This window comes from Archocentrus centrarchus, chromosome 5, assembly GCF_007364275.1.
Source record: "Archocentrus centrarchus isolate MPI-CPG fArcCen1 chromosome 5, fArcCen1, whole genome shotgun sequence".
Taxonomy (NCBI): Eukaryota; Metazoa; Chordata; class Actinopteri; order Cichliformes; family Cichlidae; genus Archocentrus; species Archocentrus centrarchus.
Window position 1 is genome coordinate 2,185,027 of NC_044350.1, and position 24,877 is coordinate 2,209,903.

Sequence of the window (24,877 nt, forward strand, 5' to 3'; positions counted from 1 at the left end):
TAACATTTTTACATAAATTTTGAAATTCAATTAATTTTGAATTCTCAATGCAAAAATATTTTTGAAAAGGTTTTTATTGAGAGTTTAATGTTATTGTTCTGAAAATCCCTTTTTCCGATTTGAAGTATTTTTTAATACATATTAATACAAATATTTTTTCAGAATTCTTGTTTTTATTGTCTATTAAATTACGGAAAAATGAATTACTTTATTAATGTCCAAATAAAATAAATCAAAATGCTTTTTTAAAATAAAGTAATAAACTATTTTTCCAATCCAAACTAAACGGGTCTTCTAAATGGGTGCAACACATTTCCTCTCCAGCTTACAGGTTATCTGCTTTAATTTGCACATTTGTGAGTTATACCAGGGAGTCAATTACTTCTGATTTGAGGCTTTCTTTTTCAGAGTATCCAGAGTTGTACGCAGAGAGGATGTAAAACTCTTAATGAGATAATCTACCTCTATGGGAGTAGAATTTAGGTAGCTGCTCTGCACTGTGTTGGCACCAGGCAGTGAAGAAGATTACAGTGGAGGAATTATATCCTTCAACTTGGTGACAGCAGAAAGAGATCTAGTGTAATGCAATTTACTGTCCCGCACTGTGTAATCTATCATTATAAAATAATTAAAACAATGAGTAGGTTGTTTACATTTTGAGAGAAGCCAAAATGTATCTGAGAAAAAATGAAATGCGGTATTGAGATATTAAAATCACCTAAAATCATTATTTTGTCAGAACTGAGCACTAAACCAGATAAAAAGTCTGAGAAATCAGATAGAAACTCTGATAAAGGACCAGAAGGATAATAGATAATAATTAAAACTGTTTTTTTTTTTTTTACTTTTCCAATTAGGGTGTACAAGGAAGAAAGACTGTTTCCACTCCTGCTCATCAGCCTGTTCTTCAAACTAAACCAATGTAGTAATCCTGCTGTCATCTGGGCCCTATACTACAAAGCAAGTTCCCATACCCAGGATATCTTTCCTTTATCAGGTTTGAATTACCCTAACACTGGCGATCAGGATAAGCGGTCACATGAAGCTGGTTATCAACCCGATAAGTTAAACCAGGGTTTCCCCTGTGCATTCACATGAAAGGGGTGGTGTTGGCTGCATCTAACCAATTGCATCACTCTTCTTCCACAAAAAATGTTCCCTATGAGTACCACCTATTCCAGAGACATTACCAAATGGTTATCAAATGAAAATATATAAAGAACATTAAAAACAGTGAAATGCAACACTGCTGTAAAAAAGAACACACTTTAGTTTCCCAGCAGATCAAAGAGAAAAGTAATTTGATTGAACGTGTATTGTTGGTGTGTGTTCTGCAGCTCCAATTCCAGCAGTTTTAAAGAGACTCAGCAGATTAGAATCACGAATATGTCATGGTGAAGGGTGTGGATGGACCCAAAGACTTGGCAATAGTTAACAGTCTTTATTTGCAGGAAGGAACACGCAAAACTATGACAGCTGAAGGCCCTCCAGTTAGCGGGTCCATGGTTTCAGAGAAAAGACAAGTCCACTCTTCTTCCTCTCTTTTCAGGAACACTCGCTCTCTCTCTGCAATCCTTAGGAAACTGTGAAAAAAATGGATGAGAAGGAGTTGCAAAGTTCAGGTAAGAGTTTTGTCAGCATGAACTCAATGAAAACAACTTAATGATGCAGAGTCGACTGAAGATCTTCCATCTTCTTATATAACCTCCACTCAACAGGTGAATGATTAAATGCAGAGTGGTGTATAAAAACAGTAAAAGAGGTGAATGAAATACTCAGTGCATCATGGGACCCCACCCCCACCCCCCCAGCAGCCTAAACCTATAGCAGCATAACTAAGGGATGGTTCAGGGTCACCTGATCCAGCCCTAACTATAAGCTTTATCATAAAGGAAAGTTTTAAGCCTAATCTTAAAAATAGAGAGGGTGTCTGTCTCCTGAATCCAAATTGGGAGCTGGTTTCACAGAAGAGGGGCCTGAAAGCTGAAGGCTCTGCCTCCCATTCTACTCTTAAGTATCCTAGGAACCACACTGAGTCATATTCATGGGCACAAATTTTAGAGCTTCTACTTTAAAAAAGAAACAAAAGCAGGAGATGATGACAGCAGCTTGAGAAGGATTATCCAAGAGATAAAATTTCATACAAAACCACTACTTTTTTAGACTTTCATGTTGCATTTCAGTTTTCCATGGCTGTTTATTTTCATTTTCATTCTCTGGTTGGTTAGGTTTACAACAGCTTTTTAAAAAATAAAAATAAAAAAATACACACAAAAATAAATGCTTTCTTTAGTAAGCTTGTTGGATAATGAGTCCCATCATAAGCCAGACAAAAAAAAAAAAAAAAAAAGATCTCCAGTGCAGTCAACAACTATAGTTAGAATTAATTTAAGAGAGGAAAATTGGTGTCCATGCACAAGAACAAACAAATTATATTTTATCATTCATGAACTGGCACAGAATAAATATATTTGGGTTCACTTTGACATAACTTTTAGGCTTTCAATTTTTTCTGTGTATGGGACAGTGTTGATACAGTAACTTAATAATACCTTAATTATTTGATCTTATATAGTTTTATAATGCAATAATATGGTTTAGTTGGCACAAAATCTCACAGCAGACCTGGACTTGCCTCGCAGTACACCATTTGGGAGCTACAAAGATTAATGACCTTCTACAAATAACCGTGTGCTTCTCTCTCTGCACTGTAAATTCCAATATAGGATAGTAATATAGGAGCTTTTCTGACATATAAATTAGTTAATTTTACTTGGCCAGGAAGAATATATATTTATTTCTAGCTTTTATTCAGTAACTGTTAATTGCATGGTGAAAATAACAGTTTACAGTTTGTTTTGAGCTATGTTAACATAAAGCATCTGGGTAACAATAAAGGAAACAATGACATTATTTCAGTAGGAGGAGGAAGTACTCATAGCAGGCATGCACTAAATTGTGCCGGGTCTGCAGAAAAGAAGAGCAGCTCCTTGGGTGAGAGCATTCACAGTAGCCCACTTCAAAACTTAAGCTTTCTTGCGTTCTCATGTGAGAAGATGGGCGCACACTCAGTGTAGCATACTAAGTAAAGAGCATTTGAGTACTTGGATTATGATCATTTGGGGGAAACTACAAAACTAGTAATGAGTGTAATCAATATTATCTAATGTTTGTTAAAGTTAGCTTGTTAATGATAACTGACTTAGCTAAGAGTCACTGCAAAATTAAACTGTTAATGGATAAAATTATACTGGATGAACATGTTGAACAGTGTTTTGGCAGTAAAGATTAGGATTCTTTACCACTATCTAGTGTTGTAGTCAAGACCACCTAACCCGAGACCGAGACAAGACCAAGACCAGAGGGTATCGAGACCGAGACAAGACCAAGACTTTTAGGGTCCGAGACCAGTCGAGACCAAGTCCGAGGGTTGGCGAGACCGAGACAAGACCAAGACCAGTGCCTGACACTACATGACACAATAAAATGTGAAACATGATCAAAATCACTTCTCAAATTGATCTGAAAGATCTGCATTCCCATAAAATCACCCTGATATTAAACACTCACAGCTCAAATAAATATAACCATCTTTATTTAATACTCCTGGGTGACTTCCATCATTTATCACAGAATGTAAAACAATTATTCATAGTTCATCACAATAGTCTTAACTTTTCTCTGCCTTTCATAAACAATGCATAAAGTTGTGTTGTTTTTAAACCAACAATCTTTGTAAAAATGGGTGCTTTTTCAAAACCACATAGGTAAATGTGTAAAACTGAAAAAATGGCAAACACTCATCAACAGTAAGAACTAAAGCCTTTAATCTTATACAGATTAAAGCTGCAGGATGTAACTTTTATAAAAAATCTGGTTTTTACATATTTGTTAAAACTGTCACCATGTCAGACAGTATGAGACCGATAATCTGCGAAAAAAATGGAGCTCCTCCACCTCCTCCCTGAACCGCTCCCAGTCAAAAACAACCAGTCAGAGCCAGGAGGAGGGTCTTAGCACTGTCAATCACTCCTGGTGTATGCTGCTCAGTGTAGTTGTGTGCGACACTTCAAGATTTGGTATCGATCCTATGTAAAGTAAACACAGGGCCATTATCACTGATACTGATACCAATACTTTTTAATAATTATGAAGAATTTCCATGAAGTTTAACTGGTTTGAGCTTTTTTTCCTTTGGATCATTAATTAGTTAAAACCCAGGATAGAATTGGGCAAAGTTTATATGTAAGTAGAAAATACTTTATCAAAATAAAAGTTATTGTTCTGAAACAATAGAACAAAACAATTTTCCCCATACATTGATGTCTGGAATTTTTTTTCATAAATTAAGTGTACAAAATCACTCAAGAACAAATGCAAACTTTTTTCCAGGTAGATTTTTCATAAAGTATAATAAAAAATTTAATAAAAAATGTTCCTTCTTTTTTTTTTTTTTTTTTTTTTTTTTTTTTTTAATTTTAAATTTTTTTTTTTTTTTTTTTAAATTTAAAAAAAAAAAAAAAAATTCACTAATTTTCTACAAATTTAAATTTAAATTTGATTTAAATGTTTCATAGCAAAATCCTTTTTTTTCCCAAATAAAATATGTTATGCATCACATGACAGTATAACAAAACACTGTGGGGAGGGGAGGAGCAAAGTGCTCTGTGCTGTGACAGGAGCGACACTTAGACAGTCAGCTCGCATCTTTGATGAAACCTCAGCACTGCATACAGGAGAGAAACTGAAGCCAAAGTATCGATCTCATTACACTGAAATTGATCAATACCAATACCAACATTGTCATCCATATTATTGATATTAGGATCGATCTGCCCACCACTAGCTCAATGTACTAATGGCGGAGAAACAACTTACTTACTTCTCTGCTGTTACCATTGGTGGTGGCCATGGTAACTTCCGGTTTCTAGCAAGAAATATTTCTCACCCCAGCACTAATGCTAATGCTAATTAGTAAGCTAATACTAACCACTAAATGACGCTCCCACTTGTTAATTGAGTGATGGGGCCTAAGACATAACCAGAAAGCAGTAATCAGTTTTTTTGGACGTGTAGTTACATTTCTTGAGGTGCATGTCAGGTTTGCTTCAGAGAGGATTTTCAGTTATACACAAAGGATCAATGCAGAACTCTAAATCAGGCCTTATTAGATCGATAGAATGATCATTTTTGCATATAATCCAGAAAAGTTACATTTATACATCAAGCATTTAATGTGTCCCAGAGTGCCGTTTCCTTCCACTGTGTTTGCAGAAATCACATAAAAAAATACACAACAAAAACATAATCCAGATTCCTCAGCTGCTAATAGCATTTCCTACATTTGAATATCAGCCACCATATTGTGAGCATAAACTATCACGTTTTTAATGCAACAATAGGAAGTGACATCATCTTGCTGGGAACTGTAGTATTTTATTCTTGAAGGCCTCTCATAGCTCTACTGGTGCTGAAAACTAATGTTTGACTATGGCTTTCTGAATACAAGTAGGGCTGCAACTTTCAATTATTTTAGTAATCAAGTATTCAATTGATTACTCCGTCAATTAATCAAGTAATTGGATAAGAAATAATTTTTCATTTTAACAACTCATCAGCTTATTTTAACTTCCGTACTGCAGATGTTTCTCTGTGTGAAACAAACAGGGTGGATGGAGCAGCTACAAAGTTCTCTGTTCTTCATGTTGCTGATCAGGTGGTTGATAAAAACATTTTGAAGGAGCCCCTCTGTACTGAAGGGGGTGGAGGGGGCACCGAACGATTGCTAGTGCTAATGGCAGCCCCCCTTTCCCCAGTACACTGTGGTTATAGATCTGTTCTGGTGGCTACAGCTGACGTAAAGAAAAAAATAACAGCTGACATCCTCTGCACAACACGTGCGCACATTCAAACATGCGCACTCACAGCACAGAGAAGTGGGGGCGTGAAAAAACATCTCAGCGATCCAATCGTGTTAAAGGGTCGTTTTTGTTTTTTTTGGAAATGCTCCGCTTACACGGAGACACCTGAGCTGCAGAGCTGAAACCAAACATCAAAGCAACAAATTTGTGTCGAGGACTTTTAATAATCGAATTGCGTTATTCCAAGAATCGTTGCAGCCCTAAAACTTGCATTAAATTTTTAGTTTGTGTATCAAAATACATGAAGGTTGGTATTTACCTTTCATGCTGGGATTTTTTTGTTGAATCGGAAGCCTGAAATTTTCCTTTGATCTTCATTTTCCTTCTTACTTCTCTTCGTGTTCATGCGGTTATTTCGATTTATGTAGCACACGCGTGACCATAGTGAGATCAAACGTACACACTGTGAATGAAACTGTCCGTGCTCTGTGGTAGATTGCAAACTGCGGTGAAATGATACAGGCGTAAGCAGCGATAATAGCAGCGACCTAGCCGGGGCGGAGTCTGTGAGGTGCGCTCCTTTGAGAGGCAGAGGAGCGCAATATTTGTTGGATTTGAATCAGTACGTTTTGCATCCAATAAAAGCAAAGATGTTAACAAATAAATTGGACAGTATTCTGGCAATTTAGTGATATTTCCACAGCTGTGGTCTTGACTGGTCTTGAAATAAAATCCCGAGTCCGCAAGGTCCGAGTCCATGACAAGACCGAGACCAAATGTGGTCGAGTCCATGACAAGACCGAGACCATCAAAAAGCGGTCTCGAGACCGGTCTCGAGACCAAGACCGATCTCGAGTACTACAACACTACCACTATCCACTGAGTGCCCCAAAACATATTTTAACTGTTTTCAGTGAAAGCAAAAAGTCAACAAACTCGAAGCTTGTTTTCCATTTTGCTGAGGTTGGCACAGTGAAAGCAGTTTGGTATTCAAAGTGAAACTCCATGAAAGTAATGACAGCACTGACTGTGTCAGCTCTGTATGAAGCATTCTTTGGATTTGCAGTTATTGAGAGTTAGATGAAAAGATTAATGCTGATTATATACATGTGGGTTTAGCACAAAAATGGATAGTAGCTAAGTTTTACTCCAGTTTTGTTTTTTCTTCATATTTTTGTGATGCGCTTTAGTGTTTCCCCCAAGAGAAGAGACAGGAGGGATGCAACACAGAGGATTTTACCCAAAGAGGAAAAGGGAAAGCCCCAAATCACAGTTGACTTTGTTCATATACAACCATGAATGATACTGGACTCAAGCAGATAAACTGACTGACTGAAGAGGTCTTTTTTTTTCTTTAACTTCTTTATAGTTTCTTTCTTTTTTTTTTTTGTATGAACATGGTTACTGTGAACACTTGGCCAATAACCGATCGTGCCATCATGTTGCTTTTGTCTGAAAGCCATAATGATTGCAAAGCTGCATAGTTTTAGAACATTTATAGAGTTTGAATGTAACTAAATGTCTACACACATGATTTTAACTCATCACATGTGAAACTAAATTATGCTTTGTGACTTTTTTGCCAACTTGTGCAGACTAAACCTGCTTTATGCCATTCAAGCCTTGTCTAGAAATTATGTTACCAAAAAACTGTCACACATAACTTTTATACTGTCATACCTCCTGACTGATACCTCCACGGATGTAAATTGTATTTTCAGATAAGCAGTGTCACTTGTTTTAGAAAGGAGTGACATAAAATATGTATATTACTTTACAATGAATTGTATTTTTACCTTGATTCATTTTGTGTAACTTTATATATGTGACTTTTTCAGGACAGTGTAATCTGTTTCTCATTTATCTCTATGCATTTCTGAAGCAACACAGTTTAACAAGGCAGTCAGCTTGTATTTTTTTTCTTAGTAAGGTTAACTAATTAGAATTTACAGTGTGCAAATATTTAATTAAACTCAATTGACAATAGCCTTTTGAAGCTTGGGGTAAATTAGATCTACACCCCTGGGAACCTGTAGAGCCCAAACTGCTGCCACCATTATGGTGTCACAACATGAAATCAGCTTTGCAAGAGAGTCTCTACATTTTCAGCTGTGAACTCAAATTTGGCAGCAGCTTGAGACGACAATAATTGATCAGTTTGCCAGATTTTGAACAGTTCCCTCTGGAGGCGCAAAATTTTATATATCTTTTTTTTTTTCACCATGTTTAGTACTCCCCAAGATTTAAACCAACCTTTCTTTGCAAAAAAAAAATAAAATAAAATAAAAAAATGTTACTTTTTGGGATGTTCTGGTAATTTTTGTATTCTGCTGACTGCTGAAATTAAAGTTAAATTGAGGACTCAGGCAAGCTTCTTTGTGTCCTTGCTCCTCTCATTTCTTCATTATCATCGTCAGCAACTCATTATCATCATCATCATGTTTAATAAAGAAATCTCATTACAGACAACATTATAACACCACCACATTCTCTCTGCCTCTAGCTCCTGTACCACTCTAATGTGAGGCACTAAGCTTTGGTTTCCCAGGTAGCTGGTTGCTATGTTTTTAAATGTCCCTGTGGAATAATCACTCACCGAGAAGAAAAGAGCTCCTTTTTTCACAAAGTTCACCCCAGGACTTGGTCCATCATGGTAATGATGTTTCTGTTTTCCTCTCTAGCACCACGATTGACTCCCTTGAGAAAGCCACAGGTCGGAGAGAGGTAGAAATGCACCAGTAAACACAAATGCAAGGAGAGTTCCATACTTAGTTTTAACGGGAAACAAATTGCACAGATGGGTGAAACGGGTGGGAAATGCCACATGGGCCTGGAATGTGTTGGTTTAGTGCCTAGTAAGTGGTGCTGGGAAATTTGACTGTTATTTATGGATGCTTGTATTTTCTTTGTCTAGCAATAATGTCCAGTCTGTAGGTAATTGTATATTCAAAAACATACTTTTGTAGGATGAGAAACTAGATAAATATTAATACATGGCATGACTGAGTGGAATTCAACCTGGAAGCAGTTAAACAAGATATTGTTTTACTGGGTTACTCTGTTTCCCAGCCTCTGTGAGAGCACCAATGGAAGAATATCTTTTTCTCAGAGGGAAGTTTGCTGCTATGCTTGTTATTTGTAGCAGGGAATTAAAACTGGACCTGAGAGTTTTTTCATCTCCCATAAAACATTAGGCAGACATATGCTTTGGCTTCAAGGCTATAAAAGAGAGGCAGGGAGAGAAAATATAGCAAACATCCCACATTTTATGCAGTTTTTTTCTTTCTGTCACTGTTATGATTACCATTTGTGCTGCTTTCCTGGAAAGGAGGGCGCTTTAAATAGAACGTATTTCAAGAATATTCTGTGTAGCAGTGATGAACATAGATTAGGCTATTTCTAAAGGACTTACAACACAAGCATTTTAACATTTTGTTTTTATGTGTTGTGCATGCACGCATGCATCTGCAGGCATTTTGAGGGCAACCATGCATTTTTTTTTTTAGCAGACCTGTATAGCTCTAAGGGAACAAGAGGCCGTATATTGGTTTTCACATCCACAATTTGACAGTTGAGGGCTAAAATTGGGAACGGATGGGTGGATGCCGAATGAACAATTTATTTCCTCCATGGTTTAGCCAAATGATGTAGCTACAGGACTTCCAAGGTAAATCACTGCATGCTTTACACACTTGGATTTGGCCAGTTTATTCAATTTTTCCTAGCAGATTCTTGCAAGTTAGCTTGGATGGTAAGTATGTGTGGACTCCAGCTGGAGCGGTTTAAAACCAGGTAACATAATTACAATGCTATATAACCATCAGGCAAATTATTTAAGTCTACAATTGGCTTAGAGATGAAATAGTTTCCACAAAAATCCCTTCATAGATAACTACTTACGTTACACTAACTTAAATAGTTTTGAAAGTATTCCTATTCTACTCATCTATAGTTGCATATTTCTATTCTTGAGCTCTGCTGGAGTAACTTTGCACCAATGGGTGATGTCATGGCGGCTGTCACCATTTTTTATGTGCAGTCGATGTTTTCATTAACAAAAAAAGTCCTTTTAACATGGCACATCAAGGTCCTTAAGATGTAGTTTAGCTGGTTAGATAAATGTGCATCATTTATAGATTATTACTTGCATCTGGGACTGTTTTACTTTCTTTGCTGGAGTCTTACAGCTATTAAGAAATATTTTTCCTCACGCTCATCTCCATTTCTCACTTGAAATAATTCTGACAGGCACATGACGGCAGTACAACATATGAAACCACTCAGGACCAGACTGTGTCTTGGACCATTATTCAGGGATGGAGTTTTTTCTAGTTACATCATGTGATTCGGGTCAAGGGACTGTTAAAGATGAAAATCTCCAAAGTGGGGCATCTGTGAAGAGTATTACCTCAACATATATATATATAGTAACCTGCAGGTTGAGTTATATCCTTATGATGAATGGTGCTTTGAAAACTGGAGGCTTCTTAGTTCATACCACACTAACAGCTGGAGATGATATACATAGCTTCACTCTGTTTTTCAGCTCTGTCATCCAGTCTTATATCACACAACATAAACAGGGTACGAGGGATGATCAGCTTGTCCTTTCTCCAAACTTGTAACTGGGTTTCTAATAGATATTCACTGAAAATCTGCAAGCAGCGTGGGGACTGTGGCTTGCAAGAAGCAGAGTTGGATCAAAGGATGATGCTGTGTGTGTGTTTGCGACATTTTGTGATGGATGAGGTGCGTCAGCCCTGCACCGTGTAAGAGAAAAGCTTTACTCTTCAGAAAGCCTGACTTCCTTAAGTGAAGGCCTGTCTGTAAAATAATATCTACTCACATGCGTTATGTAACTATTATGTAACGCTGGCTGGACTCCACTGGGACATAATAAGTAATGTATTATGAGATCACCCTTGTGTTCATAGGGTCCATAGTTTGCAAAGGAAAATTGATGTAAACACAGACGAATCTCTAAACAAGTAACTAAAGATTGATTCAGATGTGAGGTTAAAGGTCAGCTAGTCAGTTGCAGAGTCCAGACCAAAGGGTGCCATCAGAAAACAGGAAGCCAGACTTCAGCTTTAATAATACCCCTGGCTGGTTCTCTCTTTTATGGCTCACTGATAATTGCAGCGTTGCCTTTCCTGCAGATTAAATACTATTCAACCACAAGTTTCTGTGGGTTCTGTTACAGAAAACACCAGACACGATTAAAGAGAAGTTTCAGCATAAAAAAGTACAAAAAACATTCTGGCCATTATTCACAATTCTGCTTTTCTTAATGGGTTCTGTGGATGATATGCGATAAATTTACTGGATTAGAAGTGAATCCTGGAGTCAAACTTTAAGTAAGCCAAAACCTTTTACCCCGTGCATGAAGTTAAAGACTGCAGCATATTGATGGGGATTTGATTCCTACTACTGAACTCACATGAACATCTGTTAATCATTAATCATGTGTGTCTAAGGTTGATACACACTAACCTTTAATATTATGAGTTTAACATGGGCATAGCTTGTTGTTCTGAAAAGTGAACATGTAAGTGCCTTAAACTTGTATTCTCTCTAGCGGCCAGAAGGTGGCGGCTCCTCTGATTTCAAAAACACTGTATATAAGGACGCCTGTATGAAGATGACACTCGATTCTCTTGCTCTCTGACCTCAAGTCTCACTGAAGGAACACAACAGGCCAAGACAGATCGATCCCAGTTAATCGACTGATATGAATTGGCGGTGGTGTGGTCTTGGCCATCCAGGTATCCCAGAATGCATTTCATATCATGAGTGGCAATAGTGGAGTAAAGTATCCCAAACTGTAATTAAAGGTTTTAATCAGGCGTTCACTGCTTTGACCGCCTCAAAATCTGTTGATTTCTTGTGTACACTAACTTTCTTATATTTAATGATGCCATGTAAAATTTTAACTTTGTACTTAAAGTTTGGGACAACATGAGTCCAAACAGCCTGAGTGTACTTGGTACTGAGAAATGCCCACTAAAAGAATGGACTCCAGACCAAAGCAGTGGTTTTGAATCAATCAGCGACTCATTTATGCACTGCAGCCCAAGAACCACAAAATAATTAATAAAAATTTAAGATAATTAATTCAATAGTGAAAGAATGAATTGCACCATTAATTAATCAAATTTTGGGGGAAAAAATCATTATATGTTTTAAATGAAATGAATTCAGATTTGAATTATTCATAAGTTTCATCGATTATGTCAAATTGTAATTAATTAATGAGACATTTTATTAATTGTATATAATTAATTAACTTTGGCACTCAAGGTCTTCCACAGAAAATATGTATTCCTATTGTAATATGTGTGTGTGTGGTATATTTAGAAGCTGATCTACTGGAAATGATTGCTGAGTGAGCAATAAATGAGTTTGTTTGTTATTCTGCGATCCATCCATTCAGTTTGTGAGGACCTGCGGGTCACGGGCTTCTCTCTTTTGTTCCATACTTACAGATATTACAGTTGTCTTTATGTTTACATTAGCAGGGCTACATTTGTGTAGACTATTTGAAGAAGACATTGTGAGTTTATAGCATAAGGTTAGATAGATGTGTTCATTCCCCTGAACTTGTTTTAGTTGTTGTCCCTGGTGCTGATCAACAGCTGTAATGAAGCTGTAATAATGCTATTATTGCTATGTGCTATTATTTTTGCACTTATCGTGTGTGTGTGTGTGTGTGTGTGTGTGTGTGAGAGAGAGAGAGAATTTCTTCTCATCCATCTTTTTTGGTAGAGAGAATTTGGATTTTTATGTTTATAACGGGGACTTGCCAACATGATTCAGAGTTTCTTCATCTGACTGAACTTTGTTCGACAGAACACTCCTGCATGATGATGAATCAGTGCACGATGATGGTGGATCTTTAAGAACCGCTTTATTTGCCAGTGAACTGCAGATGTCCAGAATTGGCCAGACTTATCTATTTTATGGTATTTTAATTTATCATCCTCCTGGTCCTGCTGGAGGACTTGTATCCTTGAATAAGTTGCTCCCCTGAATAAATTATGCTATTTGTTGCTTTCATCATGTCTATTGATGGTCTGAATGCTCATGAAAAATTCAAAGTGTATTGGCTTATTCTGAAAGAGTGACGTTTTAAATGGTATAATAAAGGATGCCCGGACTGTATATTTTGCTAAAGTCCTGTTTGATAACAGTAAGCAAAGTGGTATCTCTTGTTTCTTCTGACTTTCCTGTATTCTCTGACTGTAACATCTTTCTTACTTGTTTTGTAGATAAAGCATTGTGCCTTCAAATATTCACTCTATTAATGATTTTTCCTCTTTTGTAAATCTGGATTCTTTTTCTCCTGTAATATTGGCAAGTGCCACTGATCTCTCAGCTGCCATCAAGACCTCCAGATCTACTTCCCACCTCACTGTTTTAAAAAGTTTTTAATTTTGAGGGCGCTCATGTGGTTGGTGTGATAAATGTATCCTGTTAACTGGTTCTTTTCCAACAATAAGCATGCTATTGTTTGACCCTTGCTGAAAAAAAAAACAAAATAAACATGGACTTACTTTTACCTGAAAATTGCAGGCCGATATCCAAGTTACCTTTCTCAGATCGTAGAAAAGGTAGCTGAGTAGCTTGGAAAGGCTCAACATTTTTGACAAATCTCAGTCTGGTTTTCGTAAACTACATTCGACTGAAACTGCCCCTCTTTCAGCTTTTGATACTGTGGGACATATTACATAAGTTACATCTGATTTGAATCTTGTGTTCCTGCTTTTATCTTTTCTCATTTGGATTATTGCAACACTCTATTTACATGTCTTAACAAATCATCTTTAAATTTATTGAAATCTGTGCAAAATGCAGCTGCACATCTTTTAACTAATTCTAAAAGGAGATCTCATATCGCTAAAATTATTAAAATCTCTCTATTGGCTCCCTGTTAGCTTTAAAGTCAATTTTAAAATATTTAACTTTTAAAGCTTTGAATGGTATAGCACTCTCTCAGTTTTTATTGATCTACCCTTGCAATTGGTCCCTTCGCTCTTTAGAGCAGAGATTAACGCTGGTTCCTCATGCATGTTTTAAAACATGCAACGATTGGGTCTTTTTGGGGGTAGTGGCTCAAAAACTCTGGAATGAGTTGCACTCATCCCTTTGTTTTATTTATTCAAAGGTAGCTTATATTAAAAAAAAAAAAACTAAAGATTTATATTCAGACAGGCATTTGAGTAACTGTGCGTCTGACCTTGTGGTTCTTGTATTGGTTTTATTGTTTTATTTGTTTTTTCTCTTGGTGTCAGGGACTTTGTGACCTTGTCTGAGAAAGCTCCTTAATAAATAAACTGCTTTATTTAATTTATTAAAGTCCAAATAACTCTGCTACTGCCTCAAGGCTTCACCAAGATGACTGTCAAGTGGCAAGTTTTGCTTCGATAGACTTTGCCTTAACATAGACAGTATGATGAAAAGATGGATGGTGCCATTGCGATAAAATCCATTGGATTTAGCAAAGGGAAGTCTCAGTGTTAGCATTTTGGTCACTGTCATGTTATTTTCTTTGCTGGAGTCAAACGTAGTCATACTTGGATGAGGGTGAAATACTACATTTTTAGCTAATGTTAACAAGCTTGGTTAGCAAGCAGCATCCAGCAACTCTACAGCTTCAATGCACAGATACACATATCTGTTAATGAGTGCTGTGAGAAACAGCACAGTGTCTTTTTGGCACACCTTTTAATCAAAGCATCAGCAGACATAATTCCAGTATTCATATGGATGAGTTACCACAACAACAGTTACCACCCATAGAGTTGTTGTGAAAGGGGAAAATATACATAGAAGCTAAAGTCATTTTCTGTGACTATTAACATGCTTTTTAATGCTGAAAATTTGAACATTTTAGCATGGGACTTTATGGGGCCCAACTTATATTTAGAGACCTTAAGTGGTCATCAGAGGAACTGCAGCTTTTGGCACTTTGCATTTGACTTAATTTTTTATGTCCAGCGCTGCTGCTTGACCTTAACACATTTAACCTAGTGCCAGTCATTGCACACCAGTGAGGAAAGAGACCAGTGAGGAAACTCAAAATTTCACAACTGTGCTTCAACTATGTATCACTACAGAACGTCATAAGTGATTTAAATTTGTACAAAAACCATGAATTACGTTGTTTGTCTTATAGACTTTGTTTGGGTTTTGTCAGAGCTGTAAAAACACAGCCCTGTTAACTTAAACAGTTTTTGAGATTGAAAAGCTCTAGTTAATATTCATATCTCACCGCCTAGAGTCATTTTTAGATAAGTGAAGACTTTCTTGGTCAAAGCCTTTCAAAGTAAATGTAGGATACATATTTATAGGCATGTAGACAGAGCTGTGGCTTCCCAAAGAATATGCATGTGTGCTGCTTTTTTCAGAAACAGATGGGTCTTCTGTAATGCAACTCCACGATCAACCCCATGTTTGTTTAAGTTAGAGTGGTGGGATCGTCCCTCTACGGCTGATATCAATTCCAATGGGGCTGTCTCACTCTAGACTGGACACTCTGTTCCAGCAGAGAACTGCTGCCCTGTTTCCCTTTTTTCTTATCGAGTCAGCCCTGCAACTAAGGACTGCTTACCCAGCGTAACCTGTGACCGTGATGAATCGCTGCTTTACAAACTACAACTAAATTGGGTTTATGTTGGTCTGTGGTGACGTTGCACAGCAGACAGAGAGGCCAGCCTGTCAGCGTCCGTTTAGTGGAAAACAGCACACGCACTGTTTGCTGTATGTATGGGTCAGTGTGTTGGCCCGTGTATGTTTTACCATGCAAACCTCTGGAATGATGTCATGTCTTTGCACAGGATGTTTCTCAATATAAGGCGTTTTTTTTTTTTTTACAGAATGACTGACAGGACTGAGTTTATTCCTAGTTAATGATGGTAAACACAGATGCACTTTGATACACACAAATGTAAGCAACATAAACATACATAAACGTGCTGACATGTAAAATGAATTTTTGTATGTAAGTATGCTGTTGGCATTCAGTCGCTATCTTTTCATTAGTTTCTTCATTAATTTGTTTGCAACATGTACTGGTGAAGCTAAAACTCATTTTAATTCCTAATGAAATATAACTCAATTCAGTTAAAATCAGTTTTATCTATATAGCGCCAAATCACAACAAATAGCTGCCTCAAGGTGCTTTATATTGTAAGTTAAAGACCATTAAATAATTACAGAGAAACCCAACAATCAAATGATTGTTGAGCAAGCACTTGGCAACAGTGGGAAGGAAAACTCCCATTTAAAGGGATGAAAACTCCAGCAGAACCAGGTTCAGGGAGGGGTAGTCATCTTTTTTGACCGGATGGGGGTGAGGGGAAGGAGACAGGGCAAAGGGCACACTGTGGAAGAGAGCCAGGGATTAATAATAACTAATGATTTAATGCAGAGTGGTGTATAAACAGTGAAAAGAGGTGAATGAAAAAGAAACACTCAGTGCATCATGGGAAACCCCCAGCAGCCTAGGAATATTGCAGCATAATTAAGTGATGATTTAGCGTCACCTGATCCAGCTCTAACTATAAGCTTGGTCAAATTATTGTAGGGCCTTTACCTTACAGTAGTGTTGTAGTACTCGAGATCGGTCTTGGTCTCGAGATCGCTTTTTGATGGTCTCGGACAGCACAAACACACCCGGACCTCGATTCGTCCTTTAGCAACTTCTGAGACAGCCGACAGCGAGTTTTGTTACACAAAAGTTGGCAACAGTGCCAGTTGTCGATCGCCAGATTACGCACAAATATCCGGGCCAGCATATATGAAACTAGTTCAGGAACATATAGAATAAAATTCATCATCGTTTTCTGAGGTTTACTGCATACGGTTTCCATTTTTGGAACAATGCTTCCACTTCTTGTTGAATTTATCTCCGGCGGCTTTGGTTGCTTTCCACACCTGCTGCACTGCACTCACAGCTTGTTTCTAATATCGTCAGTAGAATCATTTTGTGAATTGATGATGGACTAATTTAGAGAATTCAATGAAGCCTTTGAACTGATCCGCCAGACTGGAGGCTATATCGCTGCAGACCCCGCAATGGTGCAATGGTGTGGATGCCTCGGGCACTGGCGGTCAGACGGCAGCGCTCAAATTACACAGACTGATCGACATTTTGATAGATGTTAGATTCAACTCATTGTCATTGTGCGCACAAGGCCCACAATGAAATGATCGTTCAAGATCACTCATCCAGAGACGAGCATCAGCCAGAGACAAGTGCTACCGTTAGGCAATGTGGTTTAAGTGTCTTGCACAAGGACACAGCGCAGGGACAGGGGGACAGGGGCTAGAACCTGCAACCTTCCAGCTGCAAGGCCTAACTATTTGAAAAGCGTACGCTGGGTGTTACCCCCCCTCCCCCCGTCGTACACTTTGTACGCTCTGGAAAATGTCAATAAGCGTCCCTTCCCAAAGTCGCACTAAAACATTTTGACAGATTTTTGAGCACAGTGTACCACATAAAATAGGTTCAAGGTCAGTAAGCAAAACAAGAATTCATACATAAGGCGCACCGGATTATAAGGCGCACTGCTGATTTTTGAGAAAATTTAAGGATTTTAAGTGCGCCTTATAGTCCAAAAAATACAGTATGTTAAAATAATGCTAGTATTAATTTTGAAAGAGGAATTCTTGTTTTTTTTTATACCAGTTTTAATTTTGTTCTACTTTACGTTTAAAAGAGTTGATGCAAACCAACCCATCTGTGGTATATTTTATTCACTAACCCAATCGATAAGAGAATTGATAAGGAATCTAATTGATAAGTGATATCAATAATGGAATGGGAATCGCTAAATTCTTATCAGTTCCCATCCCTATTTATAATACTGTAAATATTGTCGGCGGGGTTGCTCGCCCAGGGCGCCAAACTGGCTAGGACCGCCACTGGTCTTGGTCTTGTCCTGGACTCTGAAATTGCAGACTTGGAATTTCAAGACCAGTCAAGACCACAGCTCTGGAAATATCACTAAATTGCCAGAATATCATCACATTTATTTGTTAATATCCTTGCATTTATTAGATGCAAAACGTACTGATTCAAATCCAACAAAGATTGCGCTCCTCTGCCTCTCAAAGGAGCGCACCTCACAGACTCCGCCCCGGCTAGGTCGCTGCTGTTATCGCCACTTGCGCCTATGTCATTTCACCGCAGTTTGCAATCTACCACAGAGCAGTTTCATTCACAATGTGCATGTTTGATCTCACTATAGTCATGTGTGCGCTTGATTTCGTGGGCTACAGAAATTAAAATGACAACCGGTATGAACGCAAGAAGTAAGAGGGAAAATGAAGATCAAAGGAACATTTCAGGCTTCCTATTCAACAACAACAACAACAAAAATACCAGCATGAAAGGTAAATACCAACCTTCATATATTTTGATACACAAACTGAAAATTTAATGCAAATTTTATAGCTGCAAAGATTCTTGGAGTAACTCAATTCGATTAATAAAATTCCTCGACACAAATTTGTTGACGCAAAGTGCGTACTTGTCGTCTTGCTCGTAATCTGTCTGTGTTTACCTCTGTGCTGCACACAGATGCTGCAGTAGTTTGGTTTGCACCGCAAAGTGTATTCGTATACTGGCCCTGTATTTACTTGGCATCGAATCAATACCAAATCTTGAAGTACACCACTACATTGAGCAGCACATAAAGGAGGAGTGATTGACAGTGATTGGCCCTCATCCTGGCTCTGATTGGTTGTTTTTGACTAGGAGTAGTTCAGGGAGGAGGTGGAGGCGCTTGATTTTTTTTCACAGATTATCTGTCTCATACTGTCCTGACATGGTGACAGTTTTAAAAAATATGTAAAAAACAGATTTATAAAGTTACACACTGCAGCTTTAATCTGTATAAGAGAGAAACTTGTGGCTTTAGTTCTTACTGTTGATGATTGTTTTGCCATTTTTACACATTCAGCTATGTGGTTTTGAAATAGCGTACATTTTTACAAAGACTGTTGTTGGTTTTAAAAACAACATAACTTTATGTATTGTTTATAAAAGGCAGAGAACAGTTAAAACTATTGTGATGAACTATGAATAATTGTTTTACATTCTGTGATAAATGATGGAAGTCACCCAGGAGTATTAAATAACGATGGTTACATTGTTTACTAAGTGTGTAATATCTAGGTGAATTTATGGGAATGTGGATCTTTCAGATCAATTTGAGAAGTGATTTTGATCGTGTTTCACATTTTATTGTGTCATATAGCGTCAGGCACTGGTCTTGGTCTTGACTCGGTCTTGGACCCTAAAAGTCTTGGTCTTGTCTCGGTCTCAGGTTAGGTGGTCTTGACTACAACACTGCCTTACAGTATACCTGTTTGTTTGTTACAGTATACTGTTTGTTTTTATTTGGCACTATATAAATAAAATTGAACTGACTCAAAAAGGAAAGTTTTAAGGTTAATCTTGAAAACAGAGAGGGTGTCTGTCTTCCAAATCCAAGCTGAGAGCAAGGTGCTCTATTGGGGTGATATGGTACTATGAGGAAGCCAATATGGGAGAAATCTGCTCTCTCTTTCTAGTCCCTGTCAGTACTCTAGCTGCAGCATTTTGGATCAGCTGAAGGCTTTTCATGGAGCTTTTAGGACAGCCTGATAATAATGAATTACAACAGTCCAGTCTAGAAATAATAAATGCATGAATTGGCTTTTCAGCATCATGCTGAGACAGGATGTTTCTAATTTTAGAGCTATTGTGCAAATGCAAAAATGCAGTACTAGATGTTTGGCTAATATGTGCATTCAATATGTGCAACCCATTGTTGAGCATATGTCTTCACTCATTTTGATGTGTCTGAGTGAACAGCTGTTGTATCACATTATGCTGTTTCATGTCAGTCAGTCATGGATGATATGACTTTGCAATGTCACATGGAGATCTGGGGCAATGCCTCTGGATTGGCAGACTGCGCTGGACCGGAGAGTGTGCTCCAACTATAAGGAGATCACACTCCTCAACCTCCCTGGGAAGGTCTGTGCCAGAATCCTGGAAAGTACATCTGTTAGTTGAACCTCAGGAGGAACAACACAGTTTTCAATCTGGTCACAGACCAGCTTTTTATCCTTTCAAGGATATTCAGGTGTGCATGGGAGTTTGTCCATCCAGTCTACATGTGTTTTGTGGACTCGGCGAAGGCATTCGACCCTGTCCCTCATGGTATCCTGTGGGGAGTGCTACAGGAGTATGGAGTGTCTGGTATGCTGTTATGGGCCATTCAGTCCCTGCACAACAGGAGTGAGAGCTTGGTCCGCAATGACAGCCATAAGTCGGACTCGTTTCCACTCCACTTTCAACTCCATCATGTCATGGTGTGCTGTGTAGCAGGAGAGGGCAGACTCCAAAAATGCAGGACTCAAAAGCAAACTTAACTAAAAGGTTGTTTATTGAGACGGGATGACTGAAACAGAGCTATACAGGGTTGGACGGGCCATATAAAATAACAGTGTGGGGTCAGTGGATGCTGAGGCACAAAGTGTGCAGAGGTCACCAACTTTCTGCAGAGTCAATAGCTACAGACCTCCAAACTTTATGTTGCCTTCAGATTAGCTCAAGAACAGCGCGTAGAGAGCTTCATGGAATTGGTTTCCATGGCCGAGCAGCTGCAACCAAGCCTTACAAGACATTTTGGACAATTCCAACTTTGTGAGAACAGTTTTAGGATGATTCCTTCCTGTTCCAACATGACTGTGCACAGAGGATTTGGCAGGTGGGGGAACCCTGATATGGGCTCAGATTGGACAGCTGGGGTAGGGTGGGGGTTGTTACGCTAATTTCGCTCGTAATGTTGCTGGAAACCCGAGAATCCCACCCCGAACACACACACACACGCGCGTGCACACGCAGTGTAGGGAGTGGTAGGGGTGTGGAAAACTGCCTACACTTTTACAAATGGGTCGGCAATGGTATGCTCCGTATTAAATTGTTAACTAAAGGTCCCAGAACACCATTCCAGATCATTCCGGCCCATTTCAACCCCTGAATGTGCACCAGTGAACAATGCAAGGTCCATAAAGACATGGATGAGTGACTTTGGACTCGAAGAACTTGACTGGCCTGCATAGAATCCTGAACTCAACTCAATAGAACATCTTTGGGATGTATTAAAGTGGATTCTGCAAGCCAGGCCTTCTCATCCAACGTTAGTGTCTGACCTCACAAATGCACTTCTGGATGAAAAAAATTACCACAAACACACCTAAACCTTGTGGAAAGCCTTCCCAGAAGAGCTGAAGCTGTTATAGCTGCAAAGGATGGCCAACATCACATTAAACCCTATTGATTGACCCTATAGGATGCCATTCAAGTTCATATGTGTGTGAAGGCAGACGAGCAAATACTTTTGTTAATTGACAGATGAACTGGGGCCACAGTTGCAGATATGCGGATGCTGTACCGGTGAAGAAAGAGCTGAGCGTAAAAGCGAAGCTGTGAATTAACTGGTCAATCTATGTCCCTACCCTCACCTTTGGTCACAAGCTTTGGGTAGTGACTGAAGGACCAAGATCGCAGATACAAGCTGCGGAAATTAGCTTTTTCCAATGGTTGAATATCAAAGGTGGGACTATGACAAAAAAAAGTAAAGTTATGAGAGGAGTTGAGGGTAAAAATCAGAAGAAGAGAAAGAACAGAAATGTAACAGTGCTTGTTGTTGCTGATATACCACAGATATTTGCATGTATTTGTGTGTGTGTGTGTGTGTGTGTGTGTGTGTGTGTGTGTGTGTGTGTGTGTGTGTGTGTGTATGTGTGTGTGTGTGTGTGTGTGTGTGTGTGTCTTAAATGAGCCTAAATACAGGGGAAAGGACTGGAATGTTAGTGATACAGTGCAACTTCTTGGATCCTGGAGAACTTCTTACAGGCCAGAATGTAATTTTGGATTTCATTGTTCAACACTGCTGCTTGTGAGTGATTACAGGCCTGACTGAAATGAATGCAGGCCTCTGGCTTTGTCTCAGCTTGAGGTTTGCTGACATCTGAGCGCTGGCCACTTTCACCAATCACATAAAGCCTCTAATGTACCAAAAATGCACTAGTCATTATCCTAAATGCATCAAACATGTCAAATATAGGCTTGAGGGTCCAGATAGAGCAGATCAGTGGCACTAATGTATACACACAGAGGACTGTGTCATCATGTTAAGCAGTCCTGTAAGGTATCCATATTTATAAACCCAATCTTTTTTTGTGGCAGTTTGAGCAAACATGATGTCTTCTGGTTAGAAGCTTTAGAAGTTTTGCCTACACCAGTTTTAAGTTTACTACTTCCTATCACATCCCCTGGTATGGAAATGACAAAGAGTTAGGGGGGAGAGTTTTAGCCTAACTGTGAGAAAACACCTCCTGAAGATTGCATAGCTGTAACATGATAAGTACCTGCTAGCCGTCTGGCTAGCATTCCCCATAATCTGGTTGCTTTCTTAGCTTGCGATCAAGAGCTGGGCAGGAGGCAGGATCTCAATGCCAAGTCAATGCAAAGGATACAATAGACATTCCTTTATGAAAGTGTTAGGATGGCTGAATTAAAATAGGAGGCTTGAGGTGGAGATGAAGTGCTTACCCAACAGATGTTTATTCACCAACATTAACAAACACAAAACATAACAAAAATAAAACAATACAGTCCAATGGTGGAGCAGGGTTCCAGCAACAGTCTCTGATATTAACTGGCAGCCTTTTATGGACTGCTGCCAATTAACCTCCAAGCCAAACCATTACACAAAAAATTACAACTAATTAACTAAACACACACAACTTATCTAATCAACTTTATTAATATTAGAGCAATACTATAAAGACAACAACTGTTAAATAAAATATTTCCCCACTTGGCCTACCACCCAAAATCTGCAATTAAACTGATAATTGCTATTCAATCCCCTCCTCAATTACTTGGTGCAACATGGAACCTTTAAAAGGCCCTCAGGAAGCCTGGGGGCTCTTTTGGGTGGAACACCCCTTAGGAAAAAGCACAGGTAAGAACCAATCTTTCAGTCCAAATGTTTACTTATTAAGATTTTTTTTATAAAAGTTCTGTTCTCCTAACCATTAGAATATACATCCAGTAAATGTTAAAATGTAATAGTTAACCAAACCAAACAAAGTTAAAATTATCTATTTGTATTCTAATGTTATACTGAATACCTTCATTACAGAAAGGAATACAATACCATAACTCAAAGAGACACACAGTCAAAAACAAACAAATGACTGAAGTGACTCATATCATCTTGTAAATTGTTGCTGTTCTATATCATACTGTATACAATAACTTGTTCATATGTGGATATGTTTTGAACTGCAGGCTGAATGAAACAACAGTAAAATTACTGGACTTTGTGGGGTCCAAGAACACTGTAGTTTTGATGCAGCAGACACATGTCAACAACACCCACTGTCACATGATCAAGCAGCCTAATGTAAGGGCACCATCTTGGTCTTTTCCTAACTATCTTGTCCATTCTGGTCAATCCTAACAAAAATCTTCAATCATTTCTGCCACCTGTAGCTCTGCTCTTGTCTTTTTGTTAGTGCCTTTGTTCATTTCCAGATCATCTCTCTCACACACACACACACACACACACACACACACACACACACACACACACACACACACACACACACACACACACACTGTGTTGTTCAACTCTTCTCTTCCAATTCTGAGTTCTTGTTATCTACCTGGCTGTCCTCCATTTCTAAAGGCCACTTGGGGCTGACCCAATCAACCTCCTTAGCCTTCCATGTTAAAATACTGGATTCCATTACAAAGTATACTTACAGCCTGCTCCAAAAGATTTCTTTTTTTTTTTTTTTCTTCAGTGTTAACATCAGAGGTGTGGCTGCTCTGCTAATTTGAGTCAGTGAACTGAACTTCGGCAGCACGGTGGCGTAGTGGTTAGCACTGCTGCCTCACAGCTAGAATGACATCTAGAAGTTCAATTCCACCTCAGCCCAGGCCTCTCGCTGTGTGGAGTTTGCATGTTCTCCCCGTATCTGCGTGGGTTTCCTCTCACAGTCCAAAGACATGCAATTACTGGGGTTAGGTTAACTGATCACTCTAAATTGCCCGTAGGTGTGAATGTGAGTATGAATGGTTGTCTGTCTCTGTGTGTTGGTCCTGCAACAGACTGGGGACCTGTACAGGATGTACCCTGCCTCTCGCCCTATGTCAGCTGGAATAGGCTCCAGCTGCCCCCGCAACCTTGAACGAGATAAGTGGAAGAGAGTGGATGGAACTAGACTTCTGAATTGTGTTTGTACTAGTGGTTCTTTTTGGAGCATTTTTATGGCATTATCAAATAGCATGTGTTGCTGTACAGTACAGACTGTGCAAGAAGTTTGTGCTTCATTTTGTGTGGGTGAAACTCCAGTATTTTATTAGTATGTTACTTTGCACTAAATAGCAGTAATGTGTATCTGTGCATCTGTAGAGTCTATGGATGCAGCTTACTTACAAAACTTTGCAAAACACAGTAATTTAGCACTACTCCCTACCAACCAAATATGGTCACTTTTGGCTCTAAAACGCCAACACAGGAAGAGTGCAGAAGTAAATAGATGATGTCTTGGGTACTACATCTTTCTTTGTAAACAGTATAGGGTACAAATCAATACTTTGTACTGGTTTTATTGAAAATTTTCACATTTTGTAAATCACAAAGTTTTACATAATTACACAACCTGGCTGCACTTTTGTTGTCATGTTGTAATTTTGAAATGAATTCACAGGCTTTGTACTGAACCATAGCACTAACAAGTCTCCCAGACTGGGTGAGGTGAGTGAGTCAGTGTGCAGAGAGGACAGGTAAGTCCTCTCAGAGCTGGGCTCAGTGCACAGCTATATGAAATAGGAAGCCACAGCAGAGAAAGCCTGCTCCATAGTCACAGTCGCATGATGCCGCATACCTCTAGCACATGACTGCCTGTGCTGCAGAGCCATAAATCCACCGGGCTGCTTCTGA